Source organism: Siniperca chuatsi, linkage group LG16 (genome assembly GCF_020085105.1).
Source record: "Siniperca chuatsi isolate FFG_IHB_CAS linkage group LG16, ASM2008510v1, whole genome shotgun sequence".
In the NCBI taxonomy this organism is placed as follows: domain Eukaryota; kingdom Metazoa; phylum Chordata; class Actinopteri; order Centrarchiformes; family Sinipercidae; genus Siniperca; species Siniperca chuatsi.
Window position 1 is genome coordinate 11,217,190 of NC_058057.1, and position 20,404 is coordinate 11,237,593.

General features: G+C 38.8%; 1 long non-coding RNA gene across 1 annotated transcript in view; it reads right to left on the minus strand.

The window, feature by feature from the left end:
* LOC122863641 overlaps positions 1-20,404 on the minus strand; it is a 55,361-nt gene that overhangs the window by 20,070 nt on the left and 14,887 nt on the right. The window contains exon 3 of the long non-coding RNA XR_006375053.1: positions 9,248-9,350. This is a non-coding gene — a long non-coding RNA (uncharacterized LOC122863641). The remainder of the gene's footprint in view (positions 1-9,247; positions 9,351-20,404) is intronic.

Below are 20,404 nucleotides of genomic sequence, written 5' to 3' on the forward strand. Positions count from 1 at the left end.
CAAATGAATTGATCATAGCTTACAATAGGATGAAATGCAAGTAGCGATGTCATCTCTGCCCCCCCCTCCACACAGCACAGGGTGCACAAACAACCCTGCCCCTTCTTACAGAAGAGTTTAAGATGAGACTAAACTTCTTGTTCACTCTTTTACGCTCTTATCCTCTGCACTTCACCCCCTACTGAAGATGAGAAGGGGGGGGGATGACTTCAACCAGAGGCCCGCTGACTTCAACCGACCTGCAGAGGAACCGAAGGCACACAGAACATGTTGGAGAAATGCAGATATCCTACAACTCTGAAAGAAAGAAGCCTGCTAAAAAGAGCCTGTGCCTTTTCTGAGATCTAACATGACAAAATTAGAAAAGAAAAAACCCTGGGCCCTACGCACCAGCCACGTGGTACAAAGAAGGAAAAATGGAGAGCGATGGAGTGAAGGAGACTCAAAGAGTTAACACTTAAAGAAAGAAACTATTAGCGGTCCTAAATTGCTGCTAACAGATTAAAGAAGGTGCTGCAACTGGATGCAGCACCTGAGTCCTAACAAGTTACAAACTTTAAACTCATCTGGCAAGACGCTCACACCGCATTGCCATTGCAACCGAACATCATCAGCCTGATTATGGAAGGAGGAATAAGACTCGAACCGAAGTCGCCCAGCGGGACCAACAGCGCATCCGGAAACATGGAACTCTGAGGAGTTTCACCTGGAACTGAGGGCTAACCCAGATGCCTACCAGGACCGACTGCCCACAGAGTGCCCAAGAAGAATGGCACTGCTTCACTTTTCCCCTCTAACGCCTTTCATCTCTCCGATGAAACAACAGATACTTCCACTGTGATATGGGGTTTGGTGCTTTAGTTTAATAAGGACAATTAGTAAACAGTGAATGAAATTAGGATCTCCCATCAACATAGGTATGAAAGAGTACTTCAGGTGAGCAATAATTCCTAATAATAATCTCCCTGGACTTTCCAAAACTTCTCAGTTGCTAAACGGTGCCTTGTTTATTTCACTGGTATTTATTAAAGTTTGTGCTGATGCTTAAAACACATTAGGTGGTAATGTTTCAATAAATGGCATTTCTATAGCATATTAGGTCAAATTTTATCTATACATGATGTGTTATCTTTCTATCATCTATTGGTTGAAAACAAAGATGCATATTCAGACTAGTATGAGTGAAAATACAAAAATAACCGTAATACTTCTCACTACGTATTCAGTTTGCAGATGGACTCTGTGCCAGTGGCAATGCAGCAAATGAAGATATTTTTGATGGTCTTACTCCGGGAATTTTCTGCAGAAGAAAGGATTAAACGATGGTGAGGTTTTAAGGCCACATACCTCCAGGGCCTCTAAGAAGTTAATCAAATGTGGAAGTTTATTTATGTACCCTGGTATGATGTATGCATTTGGAATGGCAATGCTGTCACTCCTAAACAACCCATGGCGGAATGAGTGCAACTTACTTTTTACAGCTGGTATTCCCCATACATTTGTATAATTTCACTCCTCACCATAGAAAAAAGCATTCTCTTCAAAAGGGGGTTGTATAAATTGATTGGGTAAGAGCTCTTTCTATTCCCCCACCACAGCAATGTGAACACCAGTGCTATGCATCAGAAATAGACCTTCTTTACAGAAGTATGGAGGGAGGAAGTGGGGGGTAGAGGAGAGAAAAAAACGCATGTATTCAAACTGGAGGCCTCGCTGAATTGATGGGCACCAGGCGTGGAGCTTTTCTGCGGGGAAATCATTTGCATAATGGGAAAGTGGTTGGAGTTGGAGCTGAGAGCTCTCCTCTTGTGGGGACAGTCAGTGAAGTGGAAGGAGAGAGCTCCTATCAGATAGAAGACCAATACCAAGGTGCTCCGAAAGTGAGATGTATGCCGGTGATAAGCTCTTTTGCTTACTGTCACCTGCCCATTTCATCTGCAAAACAATTTACCAACAATCTCTCAGACGTCCGCAGCCAATATGTACTCGTGAATTTGCTTTTGAAAAGACTGCAGCAGAATTGTTCCGTCTTCATTCCGCTAATGAATCGTGCACAATAGTTTCCAGTCAACTTGCTATGATAAAAAGAAGGCTGATTGATTAGAAAATTGAAATTCAGCCAAATTAAATTTTTGAACACTGCTCTGTGGAAATTGAAGCAAGCTTAAGCTTCAATCAAACATGCAGGCTCGCTCTATTATACTGTAAAACTCTGCTCACACTACCTGTTCATTCATCCGTAGGTCCAAATAGTGATCCATAGCCATTCCTGCTTTAATAAATACATGAGACCCCAAATTTAGAAACAGTATATTGCCATATTATATGGCTAATATTTGTGCACATACATTAGAGTGGTGCTTTTGAAAGATAGGGTGGATATGAAACACAAAAGCATATAGACTGCAGCACTGAAAATGTGTCTTACTGCATGATTTATAGGTCTTTGGCTGTTTTATGCAGTCTTATGATGTATGTGTGCACTTACCAGAAAGGAGGTATGTAGTGTAGGCTAGGAATTGAGGACTGAAGCAAATGATGTTTCAGTCATACATTTTTCAAATGTTTTGGAGGTGCTTGGTGGTTTGCTGTTGCCTGAAAAGAATATCAACAACAGCTTTGCAAATGCAGGACGGAAATAGTAGAAGAGCACATCCTTACTGGGATTGTAGAAAGTAAAAAACTGCTGCTCAAAGTATTTCTTGCAGTGTGACACACATAATGCAAAGTATTTCGGGATTTGAATCCAAAACATGATGTCCACTATTTGACTAATGTAATACCTTAGCTTATAAAATGTTGGCATTCAAGTGTTGACTAGTGCTGAATATTAATGACGCAAAGCCTGCCGGCTAGTTCAGGCAGAAAACTTGAGTAGCGCTGCATCCTGAATCAGCTGATGCTTTAAGATGAGCTTATATATTGTCAACACCTACTGGACAGTCTATTTAAGATGCCAAATTTGCTATTCATTAAGTGCAGCTGTTATTCTTTCCGCCTAATCTGTGTCTTACCTGACTGTTGTAATGCATTTATCAGTTATGTTTTAAGTTATGTTTTTGCAGGTTTGTTTATATGTTAACAAGTAATAGTTTGGCAGCAATTGCTAGGTATAGTCTGAAATTACAAGTATATTTTGAAATATGGATGAGATGCTGACATACTGCTCATCATCACCTTGATGACAAGCACATTTACTCATCATGTATCCTCATTTACTCAACAACAGCATGATGTGTTGTTACACAGTGGCTGGGTACATTTAATGGCACTGAATAGTTCTGCATTCTCTCCAGTCTTTACATAGGCCACTGCTGCAGCTTTTTAGCCGCTGTCTGGTGTTAGCGAATGACTTGCTGTCGATTAAAAAAAAAAAAAAGAGCCTAGTTAATTTGACCTGAGCGCTCCAGTTTGTTTCCTAATGCCTGTTTTAATCAGTGGGTGGCTGGTTCTCCACCATTAATCAACACAATTAGTTTCAACCCAAAGTCCTGACTGCTCACAAATAAATGGACGATACATATGCTGGGCTACAGGTGCTGAATATTATGTTGCTTTTAATTTGCTGCCTTCCTCTGGACGGTGAACTCCTTGGCACTCACATTCCTTGGGCAGAAGCTAAATATCTGACTCTTCTGAAATGGCTTTGATATTCATAGCTCAGGACGTTTTGGGTATCCTTAATGGAAAAAGTGCGACTAGTAAAGGTTTACGGTTCGCTCAAAGTGCAATAAGCACCTGCAGCTCTTCATCTAATCACTTCACTTATGGCTGCATCTTCGTTTGCCATTCCTCTCTTGCAATTTTCGAAACTGATCTGCCAACACAAAAGCGCAGAAAATGTCTAAATAGAGATTGATGGATTTTTGGCCTTGCTTTCAAACAGGACTATAATAGCAGCACAGAAAGCATCACAGCTAAAGTCTTTTACTCTGGCAATGTAGTGCTCACTGCATTAGTAAATGCTACACTACAGTAAAGTGCCAATGTTCATCTCAATGAAGTAATGTGTATTCAGCGTAACAGTGTGGATCATTGATGTGTTTTTATAATAGTTTTTGGACAACAATGGACATCTATGGCGCAGAGGAAACTATATCAGGCTTCAGCTACACAGAATAAATTCATGTTGGTTTTGGTCATGGGATTTGTTGACAATAAGAAAAATAAAGAATATCAACAGCCTTATCTTTGAACAATATAAAGGAATGTCACAACATGAGAATCAAATTTTCCATGTAAAATATAAGCCAGACTACACATGGCACATCATGATAAGCTCCAAATCATTCTGGTTCCACTGCTGTGTGTGACTGCAGGGATTTGAGCTGTATTCACATTCAAAACACATGTTGTTAAGTCTGTGTAAACTGAGAATAATAAAAAAATTTACAAAATTTAAAATGAGACCATTGCCTTCAACAAGATGTTCTGTACATGTTTGGCCTTGGCGTGTGTGTGCATGAGTGTTGAATACTAATATTAAATTCATGTCCAGAGTAGAAAGAAATGTCACTTATTACATATACACTGTAAAAAAAAATTGGAAGGTAGTAAATGCAAATTGTTTTTTTTATTTACTTAAGTATATTAGTCAGCAAGTGAAATATATAATAATGAGTGTATTCTACCTACACTACCTATTTGTTAACAGAAACAACTGTTATTAAAATATAATATAATAACCAAACATTTCCTTCCTGAATTCCAACACAGGTTAATAATAGTGTGTTACTGTAACTTAAGCTTTATTTTTGTGAAAGGTTTACTTTATTGACTCACACTCACCCACACATACATATTCACACATACACACATTCACGTGCCACATGCTTGCTTATTACCTTTATGCTTGTTGTTGTAGTTGGACAATGGATGTTTATTGATTGAAGTATTAATGATTGTTGATCATTGTTGCTAAAGTTAAATAAATTATATTGTACTTTTACAGAGCAGTTGCCTGTGATTATTTGTGCATATGCTTTGTGGTAACAGTTGGTTGTGACAGTCAGTGCTCGGATTCAACACTTCACTGTTCACCTTATAAATGTAAAATAGTTATTAAATATTGACATTTTTAAGTGAACACCCCCTTTTTAAGACTGCATCCACGGTTCAGTTATTGGTCCCTGATTCCAGGTTGGTGCCACGTTATTAACTTCTATTAATAATTTTATTGCTATTAATACTTTTATTTATCAATAAATATCTTTGATATTTGCTAATAACCAAACCTGCCCTACCAGATTCCAACATGTTATGAGGCCAGTTTGACAACAGAGTACAGTACCGAAGTAATTTATTTGTCATGGTTTTGGGTTTGTGTTCAGCTATTTTTTGTTTTATTTTGTAATGTGTTCGGCCTCATGTGTCTTGTGTAGTTTTACTTCCTATCTTTGTTTGCTTTTCTCTACAGTTTTGATTGTTTGCCCTGTCCTAATAAGTTGCACCTGTGTCTAATAATCCTGGCCTTACCTGTGTATTTAAGTCTGTGTGCTTCCTTCTGCGTCAGATCATCTTTGCCAAGGTTTCCTTGCCGGGTTTGGCTCTTGGCACTCCGTGGCTGAGTCAGCTAATGGGAAGGCTAGCTGCATGGCTAATCAAGCTAACTAACTAACGACAGCTACAGTTAGCAACAGTTAGCCTACTTTAGCAAAAAGTAAAGCTATCTGTCCATAAGGAAATTCCGTGAATCACCTGGGTACTGTCGTCAAAAAAAGGCCTCATCACATTTAATGACATCTTTATGAGAAGTCCAAATGGTACCACTGTAGTTGAGGTCAAGGGAATTATTCTTGACACCGTTATAAAAGCCTTTTTGCAATGATTTATTAGCACCTGAGTGGAGAATTAGCGCCACCAACTCGAGACGGCCAACTCCTAATATTGGCCTAACAGTAGTGGATGGAAATGCACATTAATTTGCATTTTCTTTAGCCAGTCTTTTGGAAAGTCAGTTAAAATGTGTGCTGCATTTGGAGAGAAACTTGGCTACAGTAATACGATACTCGATGTGACGCTATATAAATTCAGCATTGTCAGTTTGCACCTGTGGCCGATAAAGTCAATGCAGTGAAACCAATGCGAACAAAATTATGGCTTTCTCACAAACTGAAACAGCAGAAATTATAAAATTGTAACCAGCTCACCACTGGAGAGGACAAAAAAATCCAAGCTTTTGACCTTAAATAAGTTTGTTTTTTTCCCTATCTCCCCCCACATGGAGGCTAGAGGTTACACTCAGCTACACAACAGCATCCCTATATCAGGTAGGGATTCTGTGTCTTGCTCAAGGACACAATCAGCAGGATAGTTTCCTGACACACACGCTTGTTTTGAGGTTATGCTGACTTTGGAGAAAAACAAATGCATTTCTGAAAAACTTGTAAACTGTCTATTTCAAAAGCACTTTGGACTTGAGTGGCAAATATCATTTTTCAAAAAGCATTAGCTTTCATGTTGTGTAAGCTAATTCTTGTGGATCGATCCCTTTCATTTACAGTCTTTCTCTCTCACTCCCATACTGCAGATATATACAGAGAGAGGGATACTGTATATATTCTGAGCAAGACATGACCACAGAAGTAGTACAGTGGCTAAGTATTAATTCACCACTTACTTTCCTCAACAGCCACATCAGAGATTTGGAGTCTAATGATTTCTGCTGCAGCAGAATAATAGGATCTTTCTTCACGCAACCCTTTGAAGTCAAAGAGCCAGATCGTCAGGGTAAAGACTGGCACTTATGATGTGCCTTAGGTACAAATGAGAGGCATTAGTTTGTTGGACCCTCACAAGAATATCAATAGCTTGCTCCATGGACTGGCCTTAGCCGCGCCAGTCACTTCCTAATTCCTCTGTGGACAGAGAGTTTTCATTCAAAGTATTCTAGGTTTGTGTCTCAGTATTTTTTGGTAACATGGACAGTTACCAATAGTATGAGAGGCTAGTGTGAAATGACAATTAATTGAAATGATCACAATTTATAAATGCCCACCAGACCTTAAAACTAGTTTTCTCTACTGAACCATCTTTGGTTGATTGTTTATCGAAAGCTGATGTTTTTTAGACTCCATCCTTGATTTGGCCAAAGTTTTTGATACTGCAGAACTTTTTCTATACACTGAACTTAAGTACAGTGAGTCAGAGCACTCATGATTGGTTTCAGTGTTACCTCTAAAGCACCCGGTTTAGCAGCAGTGACAGATGATTTTTTTATTGTGCACTCTGTAAAGAAATACCTTGACATCTGAATTCCTCACTTTTGTTTTTGATTGTTTGCCATTCATTTTGCTTCCCTTTGTCATAGTAACTATTCTTACAATTATAAAACCCAAACACTTAAAGGGAAACTTTGCTGATTTTCAACCAGCTTTGTATAATTACAGTGTGGATAGTATATGCAAAGGAACAATGGTTAATTTCCCTCCATGTTGCCTGCACCCAGAGCTCCCCGTTTATTTGCTGGCAAAAGTCTGTCTTTTGCTGGCTGTAGGACCACAGATTGAACTACAGATTGTACTTCCACATTTTTTGTATGCCCACCTCCACGGACAGTCCAAAATCAAAACATCCTGTCCAAAATCAACTGGCTCAACAACCACTGGCAGAAGGCAATGTTCTTGTAGATATGGTAGAAAACTATTTTAATAGTTATACTGGAATCCGACATTCTGGGCTACTTAGGAATTATATAGAGGAGAAAGAGGCCGCCACAGCAGAGAGTCAAGCACCGCCAGCCGGTGAGGATAGCGGCACAGAGCTGTCCTGTACAAGGGACAAATGGTGGTGCCACTGCAGTAAATGTGCACCAATGGAAACAGAAACAGAAGTGGAGTCACTGTGTGTTACACCAAAGCTTTGGGCCACATATGGACAGGGGAGTGTTTGAGACATACTTCAGGATCCCGAAAAGACACTGGAAAAAACAACCAAAGCCATCGGGCCAAAATGGACATTTGAGCATAGAGTAAGTGCAACAGCGACAGTGTTTTGTTACTAGCACAGCAACAGTAGAAAAAGTTACATAAGTTTTTCTCACAGACAGGCTCAGATTGTTATTTTAAGTGACAACATTATGCCAAGGACCCTACAGAGATAGACCTTTTTGTTTAACCAGAAACAGTTGTTATATCGCTAAGCGGACGTCTGAGCATAGAGTAAGCGACAGTGTTTTGTTGCTAGCACGGCAACGTTACAGTGTGAAAACATACAATGCACAGTTTTATGAGGCTAAGCACATACAAGCTACGTCAGTTTGTTACCTGGTAGTGTTGTCAAGAGTTTAGCCGGTGGGGCAAAGCGGACATCTGAGCAACAGTGTTTTGTTATTAGCAGGGCAAGATTACAGTGTGAAAACATACAGTAGTTTTTTATGAGGCTTAGCACATACAAGTTTGTTACCCGGCGGTGCTATCAGAGTTTAGCCTGACATTAGTAGCTCTGACCAGCTGTTTGTAGGAGTTGGGGAAGTTTAGGAGTGGGAGTGGCCTTGGAAGGCACCGGGCGCAGTGCATTCTGGTTGTTGTAGATTTTCTACCATTTGAGCACAAGGGAATACTACAGCCCCTTTTCTCTGTTTTCTCTGGTCATGTAGCACCAATTACAAAAATATTGAATCTTTCTATTGCATAGACAGCCCAATTTTATGAAAATACCATTTTTCCAGTGGTGAAATCTCTCTTTAAAGGTTGTCTGAATTTTTGATTCAGTATTTCTAAAGCTAGCTGGTGTGGATTATAGAGAGATTTATTGTGCTTCCAAGCACATTTTTATAGCCAGACTGTCGGAAGATCTTTGTTCATTACTAAAGGGAGGCTACTGTCTGTGATAATTGCAAACATTCCTGTGAAAATTGTTTGAAAAGTGCTATAAGTGTGATATGAGTCATTACATTAGACACAGAATTGAAGATGCAGTTTTAATTTCATGTATATTATCTACTGGCTGACTAATTAACCACATTATAAATAATTTAATTACGTAAAGACAACACATCACTAATGAATGCATTCTCAATTTACTGATAATTATCACTTGCAAATCATTGCTCACCTGTAATAATAAGCATAATACTACTAAAATTTGTAATAGCTTACAGTTCTGGCCCGGTGTTAGTGTTGCATCTCCAGATTGTTGACAGTCATGCTGAAGCCAACACTCTCAGTGTTTTGTGATTTCTTTGGTCTGTTACTTCTACATGAGTAGTGTGTCTGCAAACATTACAAAATGACAAAAACATGCTCACCTGGTAGAGCATGCGTCCATGTACAAGGCTGAGTCCTTACCGCAGCGGCTTAGGCTGCATGTCACCCTCCTCTCTATCTCCCACATTTCCTGTCTCTCTTCATCTGTGTAAAAAAAAATTATAATCTTAATAAAAAAAAAAATTTTAAAGACAAAAACGTAGAAATTCAACAGCTCAAGTTTGCCATTTTGTACACAACTGGTTTGTATAAAAATAAAATTCACAATCACAGTAAGGAGTGGGGAATAAAATCATATAACACCCCAATATTGTGATAAATCAGTCCTGTTAATTGATTTGCAATATTGCCCACAAGGGTTTAATACAACCAGGGTTATTAGAGCGAGAAATACACACATTTGGAAACATATCTGATGGCTGACAAATTTAACAGTAAGTGCTACATTGTAATGAATTGACAAGTAGACATTTCAACTATAGAATATTATAATTAATATGAGGTCCACTTTTGATGACAAAAAGTTAAGCAATATTAACCAAGCGTGGTTAGGTGGTCCAGCTGATTTTACCTTTTATTATTGGAGTTTAGCAGTGAAATGGCTGAGGGTGTGAAGATCAGTTGGTTTTGGCTAGTGGGAAACTCTAGGTGCCAGGGGTTGGTGCTCAGACAGGATGGATTCTGTTTTCTTTAACAACTGTGTCATATAATCAGAGAGATCATTTAAGAGGTAAATGTGGCAATTAATCATGATGATGATTTCAGGTGATATCGCCCAGACCAATTTACTGATATCGCTCAGACCAATTTATTATCTAATTCCTCACAGCTTTTCTATCTGGAACGCCCGATCCAATACCTTTATAATACAGTAAAAAGTTTCCAGACTGTTTTAAAATTATGTATCAACACTTGTGTCAAAACAGAAAAACAATGTGGTGACTCCATATAAAGCCTCATACATCATATCTCCACATGACTGTGTGCACTGGATCATTTAACTCTGCCACCAAACACAAGCACAGAGCGTGTATAGGGTTCTGCACTGAACTATAATCAAACTTTAAGCATTACATTATGTTAGGTATATTATATGCCTTAAAATAATTCTGCTCATGAAAACAAAAAATATTGGAACCAATGAATACCTTATGCACTGCACGTGAAAACACAACTAATGAATACATATATTTACTTTACATCTCTTCATAATTAGCTACTTTGCACCAATAACAGTGTAACAGCCTAAAAATAATCAGGAAATGCATGCACTGTTAAAGCCTTTATAGGACTGTGTGTTGCACACAACAGCAATGATACCAGTGTTTGAGTTTATCGTCATATGCACGTTTTCGTTTTGCTTGCCCCCTCCACTGGCAGGTCAAAGAGCACAGACCAGCAGAAAGGAGCACCCACAGAGCTCACAGGGACTCAGCGTGTTTCACAAAGAACACATGGGCTCCATACCAATTCTCCCTACTCGCCGGATGACTCCAGACTAAATCTTTTTCAAACCTTTGCTTTTCCCTAACGTTGGTTTCATTACATGCTGTTGAGCAGAGAGAGACAACAAAAGACAGATGGGATAAGATGCAATGGTCACAAGGTAGATTTGAAGAGATGAGGCCGGGGGCTTGAGTCTGCTTGTGCACCTGGACAATTTAGAGTATGATCACAACCAACCACTGTTATGAATGTAATGACAAGCTAAAAGATTGGGCTGGTTGCACAGAGATGTTTATTTATATTTTTCAGTCTGTTCTACAGTAGGGATATGCATGTAATGGAAACATTTGTATTCTTGAGTTCGATCTGGCTTTACACAGAGTAACAGATAGTCTCTCTAGCATAAAAACAATTGCAAGCTAGCAGTAAAGTTTTTTTCTGAGAATATAATTCCACATTCATATTATTTCTTGTGGTCCGGTAATAGAGAGTGAATAGCAATATGAGACAGGCAAAGCCTCCCTGCACTCCCTCCCGCCCTGTTTCAGCATTTCAGTCCACTAGCATTAATTTAATGCTTCGTCTATCTAATATTGTAATCTTATAAAATGTTCTGCTATTGTAATTTTGCCCATCACCACCTCTGAGTCATGAAGCGCAGACCCACGAGTCTATATTCCCACAGACTCAAACTCCATCAGACTCCACTCTCTCTTCTTCGTTTATACAACTGCAAACTTTGTGTGTGTGTGTGTGTGTGTGTGCACGCGCGCATTCGTGTGTGTGTGTGTGTGTGTGTGTGTGTGTGTGTGTGTGTGTGTGTGTGTGTGTGTGTGTGTGTGAAAAGAGCAGGCAGGTTGAGGTTCAGTGCGTTGTGAATGATGCCTGATTCAATCCCCAGAGACGTAAAGGGTGTAGTCTTATGTGCACAACTGCACAGACAGAAAATACACACATAAACATACAACACTTTCTCTGGCAGCACTTCCTGTCCCTCGGGAAGCGGCTACATGAGATTGAGTGTGTGTGTGTGTGTGTGTGTGTGTTGGGAGGTTAAGGCTGAAATGGAGATATTCGACAGAAACCAAGCCAGAGCACAAACTGAAAACTAGTTCAGGTATAACAGTAGCAAATTACTATATCAGAGAGCTAGACGCTCCTGGTTTTCCAGCTTGATGAATTAACTGGAATCTGTCTCTTTTTTATGGAAAATAGGCTGCAAATCACCACCTGAGATGAGCTTTGAGCCAGTGAGCCAGGATGCAGCCTCCTGACTTTTAATATGCATTGGATAACCTGATTTTGACATTTTATTAATAGGGAAACTGTCCGCACAGGGATACAGAATTCTTTATTTAATCACTGTTACATTACTATGGTGATTGTGTATCAAATGAAAAAATGACAATAATCAAATTTTTATGACAACAGCATATTAATGTATGTCAGAGAGAAAGAAGCTATTATTGTGGCCTGTGTATATTCTGCCAGTGGGTTTGCATGCAGCTGTGCTGCCCTTGAGGGAATCGATTGCATGACATTGATATTCCTTTAGCATAAATAGAGTCGCACAACAACTAAAGGCATACACTTGCCTCACCAATAGAAACTTATACCTCTCTGCTTATTTAAATCAATAACGGTTGAGTTAATGAACAAGTGTTGACAACATCAAAATGTGAGTAACTTGATTCCCCTGAGGATTAAATAATATTACACATATTTTCACGCAACACATTTTCTAATAGATCTCTCTGATTTGAAAAAACAAAAACACTATTGTACCATTTAACTCTACTGACAATCAGTCTGGCTTACTAAACATATAGCATATGGCTCTCTGGGGCAACATAGAACTCCGTATGTAACTCCTTATAGGCACAACAGCGAAAAATAAAACATATATAAAAAAGGTAACAACCCAAGGAGTCATCAACCAAAACAAACTCTGCTAGGACAAACAGTAAGTGTGAATTAATTCACACGATCTTTATTAATCATCTATTGATTAATCAGTAGTACCAAACAAAACCACTTAGTTAATGTACAATATTTCAGAAAACCACTCTGCTCTTAGCACGCCCGATCTTTAGCTGGCAGATTTGGCCCAATCAACTTTTTACTTGTTGTTGGATTGATCCTTTAGAACTTACACATTATGTCAGCATTTCATTTATTATATTTCATTAATCATGTATGACAATGTCCAGCCTTTCCTTAACATTAGGTGGTAATCAAAGGTAATTCTATTTATTTATTTATTTTTTAAAGTGAATTCAGGGAGGTTTTGACTGTCCTCTGTAATTCTGAGCAGAAAAGTCTGCACATTTAAGGCAGCAGGATGTTTTTACACCATATGCCACCTGTGGTACTGGCCACTGCTACAAGGCTAGATAACAAGCTTTTTAGAGGCACTGAAACATTTTCTTCCCAATGTGATAAGTAGCATCCGCACTATGGTGATGAGATTTGTTAAGACCCCTTTTGTCAGGATTCTGCAACGACAGAAGCAATTGTTTCCATCTGTGGATAAAGCTTTCTGTGCTTACTCACCACTGTGCTTGTGAGTTTTAATGTTAAAGTGTTCTGTTCCTGTTTCACCTCTGACCACACCCGACATCACTGATGGGTGCTCTATTGCACCTATAATCACACCCACCAGTGACATCCCAATGTAAGGTGCACTTTAACTAGAGGAGAAGAAAGGATAAACTGCTATGTATTTGCAAAACTGGTTAAAAAATATAAGCTCTGAGAAGCTTAGGCTTTTTGATTTCATATGTGCACAAATCTGTGGCCTCGCAAGCGGCACCATGTAATTTACCTAACTCCATTGTAAATTAGTTGAAAAGACAGAAACACAGCAGTATAACCTTTATTATTTCTGGACATAATTTAACTCTTGAACAAGGAAAGGAAAAATGCACACAAAACAAAATTGTTTCATTTGATCTATTCGGCGGCCTGAAGCACAGTAGGTTTTAAAAAGCATTTTCAGTCCGACAAATACTGTATCTCGCTCCATTTCTCCAATGTTTTTTCTGTCTGAATTTTGTATACAGAGCGAAGCAGGATTATCCTGTGGTGTTACATTGTGAAATTCACAGGTGAGTGTTTCTTGATAATCACGCAAATTAAGAAAATTATGTTGAGGATTGAGAATCACAAAGTGTGAGATGACTAACTAATCTCTTTGGACGTGCAGGCACATGCTGATGTGTCTCACACACAGTGTACACTCAAACACACCCACCTAAACACACTTACACACAGGCTCGCTTCATGTGAACGGTTTCACAGCTGGCAAAAGTAAATTGACGGCCCAAATTCAAACAGGATTGTTATGCTGAGGCTGAGGAAAGTTCATCCTTCAGATTGTTAATTCACTTGTTCTGAGATCAGAAGAGGAGAAGAGATAAGAGAATGTGTTGCAAAGTTGTTTTTGCCCGCTCTGCAGAAAAGTTATTCTTTACAGCCAGTTGTTTTGTTGTTAAATATTCTATGAAATCAGCATGTGTGCGTTCGATTGCAACAGCAAATGTGATTAGGATTCAGGTGCTTCGCTCTCTGCTCCTGACACACACACACACACACACACACACACACACACACAACCATGCAGACAGACCTTGTTCTCTCCTAGTTTACAATTCAAATGTGAATTGTGTGGAGAGTCACTGCCAGAAGAAGAGGCTTGATTAATGCGTTGGGTTGCTGACACTCTGATATCAATAATCAATCATGATACTCCATGCTACGATATAGTCAGTTAAGCACTGGTACAAATCAATACAACAATGAAGTGGCTTGCATACTCCAGTTGATGCTGCTGCATGTAGCCATTGTTGGCTCAGCACACACGTGGAAGTTTCCACAGTGTCCTGCAACATCTTCAGCATGATAAACAATAGCCTGTTCAAAATAAAACCACTGATAGAGGATAAAAATGGAAGCGATAGACAGTATACTGTAATGTTGCTAGTCTACAGTTCACATTCAGTTCAGCTGAGGCTTTAGGCTGTCACACCACATTTCACACTTTTTTCTACCACTGTACACTACTTCAAAGTCTGCTCAAGTGTTTACGTGCACACAGCTGGTTTATGCTCTTGTTGACTCCTTGCATATATTACAAAGCACAAGTGCAAGAAATGCATTTGTCCTACAAATGTGACCCCCTATTTGAAGCTCTGAAGTTTCAAAAAGGTGAATAGTGATGGCAGGACCTTTGTTTACATGATGATTGCATCTGACTGCTAAGTCAGAGCCAACAGGTCAAAAATGCCATTCAATTAATGTGTTGAACTGAAGAGATGTTTACATGTACATAGCTTTCTGAATAATGCATTTGGTGTGCGTTTGTGCAAGTGTACTGTTGATCGCAGTACACACACCACGCAAGCATGGGAGAGTGTGTGTGTGTGTGTGTGTGTGCGCGCGTGCGTGTAGGGGAAGAGGGAGATACACAAGGTCATTAGCTTCGCAGTGGTCCAGCTGTGTGATCTGGCTCAGGTACACAGATCTGATTTGACCTTGATATTTAGCAGGCGGCAGGGGTCTGTGCGTGTGTGTGTTAACGTGTTTTACATGTATGTGAGTGTATCTCTACAGGGGAGAGCAAGAAAATATATATATATATATATGTATATATATATAAAAAAAAACAAAAAAAAAACTTTGTCCTTCACCCTCAGCGGGTGGTCTCATCCTTCGAGCTCAGGTCCTCTACCAGAGGCCTGGGAGCTTGAGGGTTCTGCGCAGTATCTTTGCTGTTCCCAGTACTGCACTCTTCTGGACCGAGATGTCTGGTGTTCTTCCAGGGATCTGCTGTAGCCACTCCTCCAGTTTGGGGGTCACTGCCCCGAGTGCTCCGATGACCACGGGCACCACTGTTGCCTTCACCTTCCAGGCCTTCTCCAGCTCTTCTCTGAGCCCTTGGTACTTCTGTAGTTTCTCATGTCCCTTTTTCCTGATGTTGCCATCAGCAACGGAAAGACGGAAATGGGCGAGATGCGATTATATATATATATATATATATATATATATATATACACACACACACACAGTTGTATGCAAAAGTTTAGGAACCCTGACAATTTCCATGATTTTCATTTATAAATACATTACATTTTCTGTTAATCCAATAAATCTCATTTCCCTACTGAAATATTACTGTGTCCTTCAGTTATTTGATAGATCAAAATGAAATTGCTGATCCAAACACCCAAATATTTATAAATGAAAATCATGGAAATTGTCAGGGTTCCTAAACTTTTGCATACAACTGTGTATTTATATATATATATATATATATATATATATATATATATATATATATATATATATATATATATATTTATTATGTGTGTGTGTGTGTGTATGTATATGTGTGTGTGTGTGTTCTGAACATATCCAACATACATTTTTGTCCAAAGCCTGACTGTGTGTACCAACCGAGTAATCAGCAGGAAAGAATAAATGTGTTTATAAAATTGCACACTCGCACACCAATTTTATACAGGACATAAAATTAATTTCACAAAAATGTGTTTATTGGGGAAATAGTGTGACATAGAACATACAGTAAATAAGACAGACATAATGGACAGACATACAGACAATAACAAAGCAGTTACAATGATGAATGTGATGATATAATAAGAGGGAGTAGAGATAAGGTTAGATTAAGTTGGGTATGTGTTTGTAATATGTGTGTGTGTGCATGTTTGGATGTAACTTAAGCATAGTGTTAACCGTTCCTGCTGCAGCTTTCGGACTGTGTTTGGGAAGCACAGGGAAGACTTTGTTTTCCTCCAGGGCTGAGGTTGATTGCTAACCTCGGGGCTAACCCCCTTCACTTTTACCCAGCAGATGGGAAGCAAGACACGGGTACATCTTGGGTATTGAGGAGCTCAAACGTTAATTCATGGGCAAACTAAACTACACTGTATGTTTACTGCCACACAACGTCACTGCTAACCTTTCCCTCTGCTCCGATCGCCAGCACCTGTCTACACTGAGTCATCGTCACGCTCTCTCTCGCTCACCCACAAACTCACTACACACTGCCCTGTTACTTAAAAGGAACCACGCTACTTTTAAAACAAATAGCGAGGAAAAGTAAAGAAAGACTGGGAGTGGATGAGGATGTTATCGTCCATCTCAATGTTTCACTGTGGACATTGTCACATGCCAATTTGGTAGACCCAACTCTATTAATCAGCTCAAATTAATAGTTTAGTATATGACATTCAGTTATTTGGCTATAATTTTCTCTTCTTTAAGAGTGATTTCCCCGATGACTTTATTCATTAAAGTTATTATTTATGATTATCTTTGATAATTCTTATAGCCATAATGAATTGATTACACCTACACAATTTGGTGCCCCTTTAACCACTGTAAATCCCAACAGGAGTTATAGTTACCAATTACCTATTATGAATGCAATCAGATTCTAGAGGGGGGAAAGGGGGGAGGAGAGAAAAGAAGAAAAACAGAAAATGAAGAGAAATAAAAAATAACTAATAATCCAAAAAACAAAAATTGGGGATCAAATAAAAATAAAGTAAATAAATAAAAATAATAATAACGATATCAACAACAACAATAATAATAATAATAATAATAATGATGAAAATAGTAGTATAATAATGGTAATAATTATGTGTGTGTACATATAATTGCATTATGAGTTTTTTTAATATAAAGAAATAATAAATAGAAAGACAGGGAGGAGAAAAATTAAATAAATAAAACTACCTGCCTATCTGCCTATCATAGCTCTGCGAGCTCTTTAGCTCGGTGACAGAGGGAGTGAGCTAATGTAAACACTATCAACAGCAAATGAAACTCATCCAAAAAATGTTTGTTTTGTTTGTTGTTCATTTTTTATGTTATGTAAATCTAAAGCATGATTTAGACCATAGACCCTTTTCACAAGAGATATTTGACATGCCACGGTAGGAAAAGCACAGGTGTTACTAAACATTAACGTGGTGACAGCAAGCCAGCATGCACAATACTGAAACTGAAGCAGCCAAATCAGCCATCATTCATTTTATTATTTGCATTTGTTTTTCCTACTGTCACATGTCAAAATGTCATCTATGAAAAAGGCCTATTATGTAACTAATATAATGTGAAAATGTGAAATATTGTGGTAGTATGGGCAAATGAGAAAGCGCAAAAGCACAAATGTGTCTCTTGATGCATGTTCATACTTTTGCAGTATGATTTTCCTTGATGAACTAGAAAATAATACACTAATTTCTACTACTTCACTCTTCAAACCTAATGAGTTCCACCGCAGACACCAGACAAACTTGACACCTCCAGAATGCATCTTAACCTTTTGTTAGCATCTTTCTATACATTACATGGTGTGTATAAGTGCTACATTGCAACAGATACAATGTCTTCTGCCTGCCACACACAATAAAAAGCTGTAAGTGAATCACTGCTGAAGGCAATTGCTCTGTATGGGGTGTCATTGTGCGACATAAACTACAGTTTAATATGTTCTCAAAGAACCATTGTTTTCCTGCAGAACATTATGTCTTATATAAAGCCTCTTGCTATCTCTCAACAGAGAAATAAGTTTTATCCTTGGGTGCTTTGTAGCCTGATTGAGGCCAGCTTGAGTGTGTACCAATGCTATTCTCCCTTGTCCTCCACACAAACAAAATGTTCCATTGTACCTTCAGATTTTGACTTAATGAGCAACTTAAGTTAACTCCACCACCTGTGTCAGTTTCTTACATCTGTATTCTTAAACCAGAGATGTAGGCAGTAGGGTTGGCTATCGTTTGAATTTTATCGATTCCGATTCTGCTTATCTATTCCCAGTTTCAATTCCAATATGGTAAAAAAAAAAAATAGATAACAAAAATATCTTTATTCTTTTAAGCACTACTCAGTTTTCTCTTTGGTCATCTTTCTCTTTATTGCCAAAGAGAACGGTGTGTCGCAGCTTGGTAGCCCTGGCTTTGTAATGCTGCCTTAAATGTTTGGTCAAATTTGATGTGCAACCTGACTTACAGCTAATTAGCTTCCCACATGCATTGCACTTTGCCTTGTCGTTGTTTGTTTTTAATAAAGTGAAGCCACACTTTTGAGCATATACTGCGGTCCATTTTTCACTACTGTTGTGACGTTAGACATGCACGCTCTATCTAAATAACTCGACACACTGTTGCGTTGATGCATGACGTAGACAGGTCCTGGGTGACAGCCATGTCCTTGCAGATATGTAGCCTTTGTTTGCTACAGTAAAATGGTTATCACGTTTAGGAACCGATAAGCAGAAGCAAAATTTAAAAAATTTAACGGGTACCTGGTTCTTGGCGTTTTCGATTTGGCTCTAATTTGCAACCACTTTTAAGTTCCCAACCCTAGTAGGCAGAGACTTTTCCGGTCAGATGCAACATTTGCTGTGAAGGGCACATCCACGCGTGATTGTTCTTTTGATGCCATCCACTCTGCGCTGTTGTAGTTATATTCTAAACAGTCAATACAATACATATACAGCATACAATTAAGAAAAAACGATTGACTATTGCAGTGTTTTTATAGGCCTACATGATGATAATAATAATAATAATAATATTAATAATAATAATAATGTAGAATAATAATCTAAGTTCTTCCTGTTTGTTTGTGTCGGACTGGCGTGCATCCAAACAATTACGCATACAAAAATATTTATTGAAAAGAAACAATTCTAATCAATTCCAAAATTCAAAGTAGATTTTTACCCAACGACAAAATATAATGACCACTTTTGCTAAACAATAGGCCTACACTGCGGTCGAAAAACCCATACTCTCCACAGTTCAAAAAACACATAAGGGAGCCGCACACCACCTGAAGGGGCCGCAAAACACACCTGTGTCAGAGGGAAAGACTACTTTAGACTAAGTCTTTTTCATATACAGTATGTTTATAGGCTACATTTGATAATATTAGTATAATAGTTTTGCCTCACTTTTCACAAAGGCTCTGGATCGCTGTCAGATGATGACCCGTCAATCAACCCAGGACAGGTCGCTCAGTCCTGAAACCTCTCCTTGAGGTCAATGCATAGAGCAAGTCTAATGCCTGTTTTGCATTCATAACTCTCTTTCTCTTATCCAAACTGAAGGTTAGCCTATGACCAGGTGCCAATAGAATGTTTATCTAAATGCACGAAATTAATAGGGGGGAAATGATTGCATTCTCTATTAGGTATAAATGCCCATTTTTTAAATCTGGCTTTATCTTGACAATTTTTAACAAAAGGGGGTGCTACATAACACACTAGCAAAAGTCAACGACTGGGGGACTTGAATATTGTATAGAAACAAAGTTACATACAATTGAAAAACAGCAGCGGGTAAATCTTACCCATTGGCGGTTCTGGCAGTGTTAAGTGCTAATCGGGACTCCACTGATTTATAGTGTGGCTCAATGTGCTCTGCTCGCCACTCAATCATATGAATTTAACACAATACAGTAGAGCAGCTGTTAAGACAACCACCCCCATCCCTCCACTAGTTCAACAAGAGCTATTCATTAATTTATTTATCTGGACACTAACAGGGGCAAGGCCATGGAGATACAGCAGAGGGAGCTTTTTAATCAAGCCCCAGCTCCCAGCTGGCTGACTGATGTGCAGCAACGCGTGTTTGTTTATCCAGGGCGCAGCTGCCAGAGGGCAAGGTGGCGAGGGAATTTCTCTCTCCCTGTTGCTCCATACACATTGAGAACAATTC